Consider the following 7,896-nt stretch of genomic DNA (forward strand, 5'->3'; position numbering starts at 1 on the left):
TGAGGCACATATATCAAGTCCCAAGTGAGGGATCTTTCTAAGAGTTAAAGCACACGGAGAATGATAATCACCCCCAAACTTAGAGTTTTCAGTGTCTCTAGAAAGACTAGTCACAACTTCCCTAATTTCTAGGTCATCAGATTCCTGGAAATGGTCAATTGATTCTTCTAAGTCAGGTTCATCGTCACTCATTTCTACGAGTTTAGGGTCTTCTAAGACTAGTGTTTCTAAATCGCTAGACTCTAAAACAATATATTCTCAGGGTAAACTCTTTCCTCTAAACCATCATCACAATCATATAAAGGATTATCAGCGAAAGTTTCTACTAAAGGCTCATTAACTAAGGTGTTAATCATAATTACTTCCTATGATTCACTGATAGGCACATCAAATAATGGATTATCCAACACACTGTAGGCTAAAGGATCATGAACTACATCGTCTAAAACGGTGGTATCTCTAGTCAAATCCTCCTCCTTTTGAATAGGTGAATAATTATTAAAATTATTTGGATTTGTACTAGAAACAATACTATCATTATAAAGCTCAATCGGAGTAACAAATTCTTAATCACTATGCCTACATATTTTATGTTCTTCATCAATACTATCCTCATCATAATCATCATTATAATAACATGAAAAAGATCGAACCCCATCTAAATAAGTAGTATTACCAATTCTAACCTCGTCATCTTGATTATGTGAATAAAAACTATTCTTATTTTCAAGGGTGGTATTGGGAACACTATATTGGTATTTAAGACTATCTTGAGCAAATTTTTCTACAATCCTATTTGTACTCTCAGTAAATTGCTTGAGGGACTCTTCTAGAGACATCTTAGTTGACTGCTATACGGACTCTTCTGGGAGCGGAATATTACAAGTCTCTTTCATAAATAATTGAAATTTCTGTGTTGACTCATTGAAACTCTTGAGAGACTCTTCTAGATAAATAGAAGGATTGTTTTGGACGTATGACATGTGGGTATGTGGATAGTAATTGGGCTCACCCAATGGTATGGACCATAACCTTCAAAATTTTTGCGTTCCCAATCACTATTCACACTATGGTCATAAAAAGGATAATGTCCAAGCTGCTCAGTCGGATACTCATTGTATTGGCTACTATAATACCAGTTTGACATCCTAACTGCAAGGGAATTCTAAACAAGCACAAAGAAGGCTGACTCGACCACAACAAGCCTATTTTATCTAGCAAAAAAAAAACATGATGGATCCACTTAGATTGTTTCTAGACAAGCTTCTATTCTTTCGAAAAGGAATTCGTTACAATCTGAGTAAACCCCTCTGGAATCAATCTGAGTTAAAGTAAGTTGAATAGAGACGAGGGAAGCTGCGTGGAGCTTTGATACCCAAGGCCTCACCGGCATTATAAGGCGGCGTATTCAACTCACAGAAACCAACATGAACTTCAAAGTATGCTCAAAAGAGTAACCAATATTTTTCGAACGACTTTCCAATTAAGCTTGTTACCCTATCAGTCTCGTTCTCGTCCAAATTTTAAGGCTTAGGTTCGCGTAGGTTACGTGTTCCTAAGGCGGGCAAGAAGGAAACGGTGATGAAATCCGAGTCCTTATCTTGATTTGGCCAGGCTTGCCCTTTACTAGAAAATTAAATTCGATTTCAGGTCCTCAACATATATGCATACAAAATCATCCAGTAAACCCGCTGACAGGGGATTCGCGGGTGTTTAGAATTCTTACCTCCCGTTCCAGACGGGGGATGAACCGTTGAGGTCGACTCGGGCCACAGACTCCAATGTCAGTGTACGAACCCGAGGGGCCGAGACAGTATCCTAACTGTCGTCCTTCCCTGTGCAGTTTATATTTAAACCAACCCTTCCTTGGGGTTTTAAAAATAAAGTCCAATGTTCAATGTCCGAAAGAAAAGAAAAAAAAATGTCCAAAAATAAAATATTACAAAAATAAAAACCTTAATTACAGTTTCTAAAAAAACAAAATAAAATAATATACAAAATCTTCTTCTTCACTCCTTTTGGATTTCTCTTTTCTTTCCTATTTGGGATTTTCCTTTCTTTTCATCACTTTCTCTTTTTTCTTTAGCTTAGCTCCAAATCTGAAATCAAACAAAAATACCAAAACGCGTAAAAAAGAACAAATAAAATAAACCTAAAAACAAATCTATAAACAAATCCCCGGCAGCGGCGCCAAAAATTGATCGAAATTTTGATAGTGGTAAAAGGTTGTCGTTCACTCGGACTTGATGAGATTGTTTTTAAGAATTAATAAACTAAAATAAAAGAAATATATATATACAAAATATTGTCACAATATGAAGATATGTCCGAGACTCAGAATTCCACCAGACTTCAATTTCATGCAGTTTAAATACCAATTCTAAACAATAATAGCTCATGATATAAAGTTTCATTGACTCTAATTCATTGCCTAAAATAGATTTCGAAAGTAATGGATGTAAATCTAAAGCATGGGATATCAAAACATTTAAGCAAGCATAACCCATCAATTGAAATGACAACCATTCAATGATAATCATGATTCAATTAAATACTGTGCAATTAGTCATAAAAAGAATTACTATAATTACCGCATTAGTGAAATTTGGCTTCCTTCATTATCCCGGTGATGGGGTCTAGCTCCACATGTTGGAATACGCTCAAAATTCATTTTTATTGCTCAACGAGTGTTTACAAAGATGAAAAGGGAGGAAAAATTATTAAAACGGGTTGTAACACTTATTTTTGTTACAAACAAAACTGTTAAGGAGAACGGTAAAAGCAATGTGTCACCGTCACTGTATCTATACGACTGCCACGTCTTTGTCGCTGTCACTGTAGCTTCAGCGACTGTTTTTAGCAGCTGTTGTTCTTCATGTTCTTCCTCCTTACGCAGTAGCAGAAAGATATTCTCTTCAGTTATGATTTTCACGTTGTACTACTCCCCAAACTCTCCATACCCCTTTCTGGTGCCCAAGAACCTATTTTATACTCAACGGGGTCATCCAACCTCTGCATTAACTCTGGAAATCTCTTCATAACTCGCCAGTGAAAAAAAATATTCTCGGGAATATTTTCTTCCCTATTTTACCTCCTCACGCGTTGATTGATTCTCTGCCAGCACACTCTGAACAGGTCAATACACGTTCCAGAATGTTGATCGAGTCATCAGAACATGTTCAAACTCTTCAAAACCCGTGAAATACTCTTCCCGAGAAAGTGTTGCTCTATTTACTTCTTCGCGGGAATCCAGCCAATTTTAATCGATCAAATCACTCATGATAGTTTTGTTGGGACGTATCACAACTACCCAACAAATTTCAGCCCTTTAGTCTACCTAGAACTCCTTCAAACTTCAATCGAAAATCACACAGTTATGTTCTTCATTTTCCCGCCAAAATGAAATTCAAAAGAAGAAGATGGGTGCTAAGGATGAATTTGGGTTACGCATAACCTTGGGTGCCCCTTAGCCAAATCTAGGGTTCGTATAGCAAATGTCCTCCGGGTGCCTTTAGCAGTTTTTCGAGCCGAGTTTTCCAAAAATGTTTATTTCCCAAAAATACCTACAAATACACAAAACAACATAATAAATACAAAATCGAGTACCAACATAGAGAAAATTGAGGACAACTTAGACAAAAATGTGTCTATCAGGAGCCTGTTATCATGCAATTAAGTATTACCAAGAAGGGAAAACATGATCAGTCTCTATAAAGCATCCCTTCTTATGCTTACGCAAGGTTAAAATTTCATTAACCGTTGAAAGTTGAAACTGTGTAACATAGAGAGCATACACCCTGAGAAGAAAATAATATGAACAAGTAAGCGAAACTAAACGAATCCATAGAGAGACTACAACCTAGGCAAGCTTTTACTAAGGCCCCTGTAACAGAAGCCTACACAACAAAAGTAGTTATTGGTATGAGTGAATCTATCCAACAATATGTATGCAATGCGTAATTGAAGGAGGGACTTTTTATATGTATTAGTCACTGCTAATATAGTTGAAAGACTATTTAAATTTAGCATGACCTGTAAGCCAACATGTTCGTTTAATAAATACAGAATTTAGTATGACCTGTAAGCGAACATTTTTTTCAAGCATCCTGATCTGTACCTTTGGTCGCTGCTAGTCATATTAGTAATTAGTAATACATGTAGACATGAATGCTGGTGACACTGTAGGAAAATATTCAATAATTACTAATTAAAATACGTAGACATGAGGATTTAAGGGATTTAAAGTTCAAGAGCTGAAAAATCAAGTAAAAAGAGTAATCCACAGTGTCCTATCACATATGATGTTTTGACAAACTAACCTTATGATGCAGTACCCTAATGGAGCATGAAAGGACCTAATAATTGTTAAATAGGTTACTAAATGTAGGACCTGTCAGATTACGTATTCAATAATGCTATTATACCTGCAAGATTATGAACATGACTCAAACGACAACGCAGACAAGAGTTGTTGCATATTGGACTCATCATCTTGCCACTAACAGCAACAAGAAAACTTTAAACAACCAAGTCCACTGCATGTCCATAGAGAGGTCCATGACCTTGAAGGACAACTCTGCAGTCACACGAACAGAGAATCAATAAAAAATTTACACCACAAAATTTCAGATGTTATACAAGTTTTTATGAACCAAAAATAAGCTGGTTAGATCAAAATTTATCTGTAGACCGACTCACCTTTAGTGAGAAAGACAATCATTTCGATTAACTTTATCTCTAACTTTATAACCAAATGAACTTTATCCATACCGACAAGAAATGTACCAACATACATCTGATCATAAAAACAAAAATCGTCCAGTAATTATTAAGTGAGACACTTCATGCACACAATGACTTCGATTAATTTCTTGCTTGCTTGTATGCCAGTAAGAGTGAGTTCAGGAACTCCCTCAAGGGACAATTCATGAGCCTGTAAAAAACATGATGTTAATAGAGAATTAGAGAATTAACAACTGAGGGAAATAAGGAAGATTTCCACCATCTTAATTAAGTTGTCTAATGCAGACATGCAAAAGAAGATAAGTTCAAAGTATACATGTGCTTTGTTATAAGCAGGCATGATTGTTTCATCTCGAGTTCTGGTGCTTTAGCTTCATATGGAGCTTTCATCTGCAACACCAGATAACAGAAAAACCAAATGAAGGATAGTTAGCTTTCTTTTGGTGCAAACCAAAGGGAATCATGTAACTAAACAACAACTTCTTCTCATGAGCCAAAAATAAAGGAAAGTTACACTGCTTTGTGTTGTATATGATATGCATCTCATCTCGTAACCATTTAAAACTTGAATGAACCTAAATATGCTATAATATCATATTTCTCAGATTCTTACAAGTAATAATGCAGTTTATTACTAGGACAATGCTTAAGAAAATAAAATTCAAACCTGCATATACTATAGAAGTTGAAAATGAACCTGTAACTATCACCTATCTCATGTTAACTATAAAAGTGCAAAGCATAATGCCTAACAGGTACCATTAGTACCAAATACAAAGATTTATTCATCAATCATGAGCATCACTGATAAGTTAGATTATAAATTTTGCATAATTCACAATTAGTTTGCAAGAAAAGAAGCTAGGCATGATAGTGGCAAACCTTTCATCTTCATGTGACTGCAAGTTCCCCTTTTCGCACATAATCATAACGGATAATAAGGACTCGTACCAACTCAAAATTCACCTCGAATACCTGAGTTTATGTGCAGTATGGAACTTAATTTCTTAAATTTTTTGCAGGTATTATCAAACCATGGTAACTGTTGAGTCTTTCACCACTACCTCTGGGCTGCATGTCTCTCCCTGCAATTGACAACACTCAAAAAATTTAACATACAAATTTGCTCTTAAATTTATAGTGCAAGAAATGATGAGTAACATATAAAATTCAGCATAATTCCCACCATCACACCGTAGAACATACTGTACTACCCACCAGTAATGCCTTATCAACGGGAAAATATATCACTCCTTTGAGCTGCTCCGAGCAAATAGCCTTCCAACTAATCTCTGCAAAATGGAGCAAAACGTATATATATATATATATTGATAACAAGTAACTAGCAATGCAACAGACACGTGAATGTTATATAAAAAGTACAAACAAAATTCAATCTATAAACCGACGACGAGAATGTAGTTAACTCACCCCATAATCATACCGGAGCTTGCAGGAGTTTATGCATACAATAAGTGATTCCTTCAGGAGGGTAAGACTCCAAAACTCTTAAAAATATAATCCATAACACGTGGATGACCCTTATATATAGGTGTCAGGAATTCAAGAGCCTGCATTTTTGAACAAGCTGCCCAGTGTGGCAGTTTTTGCAGAAGTAATCAAATCTCATCAATTTCCTTCGGAGTGACAACAAATCGTGGTGCTTTAGCTATGCTGCATATCTCCACTATGTGCAACTACAAGGATCTACAAATCATAAACTTACTAACCAGTAAAATGGTATACCTAGTGTCAACATTAATCCCAATAAATACGAGTACCATGGCCAAAATAGGGATGTTTGGCACACCCATCTAACATAAGAATCATGTCAAAAACATGAAGGAGAAACTGAAGCCAAGTGACAGTACGTCGCCAAGATTCATTAATAGGCATCAAACCACTTTTAAAAAGATATAAGAAAGCTTAACAGCATAAGCCGCAAGGGGTCTTAAAAAATAGTGCTAGAGATCACCTAACTCATCAAGCCATAAATATTAAATAAAAGAACATGCCTTGAACTAACTGAGAAACTTCAGACTTTAAAGGCGAAACTGCTCAAAACCTTGTAACTAGGAAAAAACAAAGCGAGGATCTTTTTACAAACAGATTACGCTCAACAACAATCTGAACAATGGTTTAGGCTATATTAATTACACTATAGAGCTTGAGATTCAATGATTGGGAAACAAATCTCGTTATGGCAGAAAAAACATGATTAAGTTGGGTTGAAAGTGCAGGCTGTATCATTACTCAAAAACCAAATAATTCACATAATCAAATGAGACCGGAACCAGTAGCACACAAAATGGGTAAAGGAGACGGGGCTTTACACAACAACGGTATCAGATACCTTAGGTGATAGGAAAACAGAGAAAGTAAGCATCACTACCATATCAGGGTATTGTTTTCCAACTCCAGTTCCTCCTCTCAACGAAGACATACTTAGAATCCTACACGCCAAACAAGAATATAAATAAAAATTGAACAAAAAAAGTCCCAATTAGAATGAAAATCACCAAATCTACCAAATCAGAATAAGAATCATCAAATTAAAACATAAAAATAAAAAATAAAATCAACAGATTAAACATGAAAACCCCTAAAGTCGATAATCAGACCAAAACTCCAACATTATTTCTGTCATAAGAAACATATACCAACAGATCTAAAAAAATGGAAATGGAAATGAAAAGAATAAGTTAGGGTGAAAGATATTTACCTTGTGAACCATCATTGATGATCAATCGGTCTTCTAATAGCTCCTACAACAAAAATCAAGATTTATCAAACCCTAACAACAAATAAACCAACAAATAGCAAAGACAAAAATAGGAAAAGAAATAAATAAATTTGCAGTTAATTTTACCTTCTGAAATTGCAGAAACTAAAAATAAGGAATTCTCACAAGAACAATTAGTTATAACCCTAACATCAACGAAATATAGTTGAATAAGAACGATCAAAGAGGAAGTGACTATAATGGTTTCCGTTCTTCAGAACAAACATCAACGAAGCTCTTCTCACGATCTTTGTTGAAGCCATGAACGATCTTTAATATAACTTGGGTAAGGAAAGATTCGGAAGAGGGAAATGAGAGAAGAAAAGGCTCTGGTGTGGGAGGGAAATGAGAGAGAAGAACCGACAATGAAA

General features: G+C 35.5%; 1 long non-coding RNA gene across 8 annotated transcripts; it reads right to left on the reverse strand.

Annotated features, from left to right (window-relative positions):
- Positions 1-2,655: 2,655 nt before the first annotated feature.
- Positions 2,656-7,896, reverse strand: LOC113281553. 8 transcript variants are annotated; one of them, XR_003326228.1, is made up of 11 exons: positions 7,613-7,896; positions 7,466-7,508; positions 7,136-7,196; positions 6,175-6,331; positions 5,962-6,035; positions 5,626-5,828; positions 5,060-5,133; positions 4,699-4,933; positions 4,425-4,576; positions 3,684-3,797; positions 2,656-3,563 (listed from the first exon to the last, which is right to left on the reverse strand). It is a non-coding gene; the product is annotated as an uncharacterized LOC113281553 (long non-coding RNA). The 8 variants fall into 8 exon arrangements; XR_003326227.1 differs by having other exon boundaries at positions 6,175-6,440; XR_003326226.1 differs by having other exon boundaries at positions 6,175-6,450.

This window comes from Papaver somniferum, chromosome 5 (genome assembly GCF_003573695.1).
Source record: "Papaver somniferum cultivar HN1 chromosome 5, ASM357369v1, whole genome shotgun sequence".
NCBI lineage: Eukaryota > Viridiplantae > Streptophyta > Magnoliopsida > Ranunculales > Papaveraceae > Papaver > Papaver somniferum.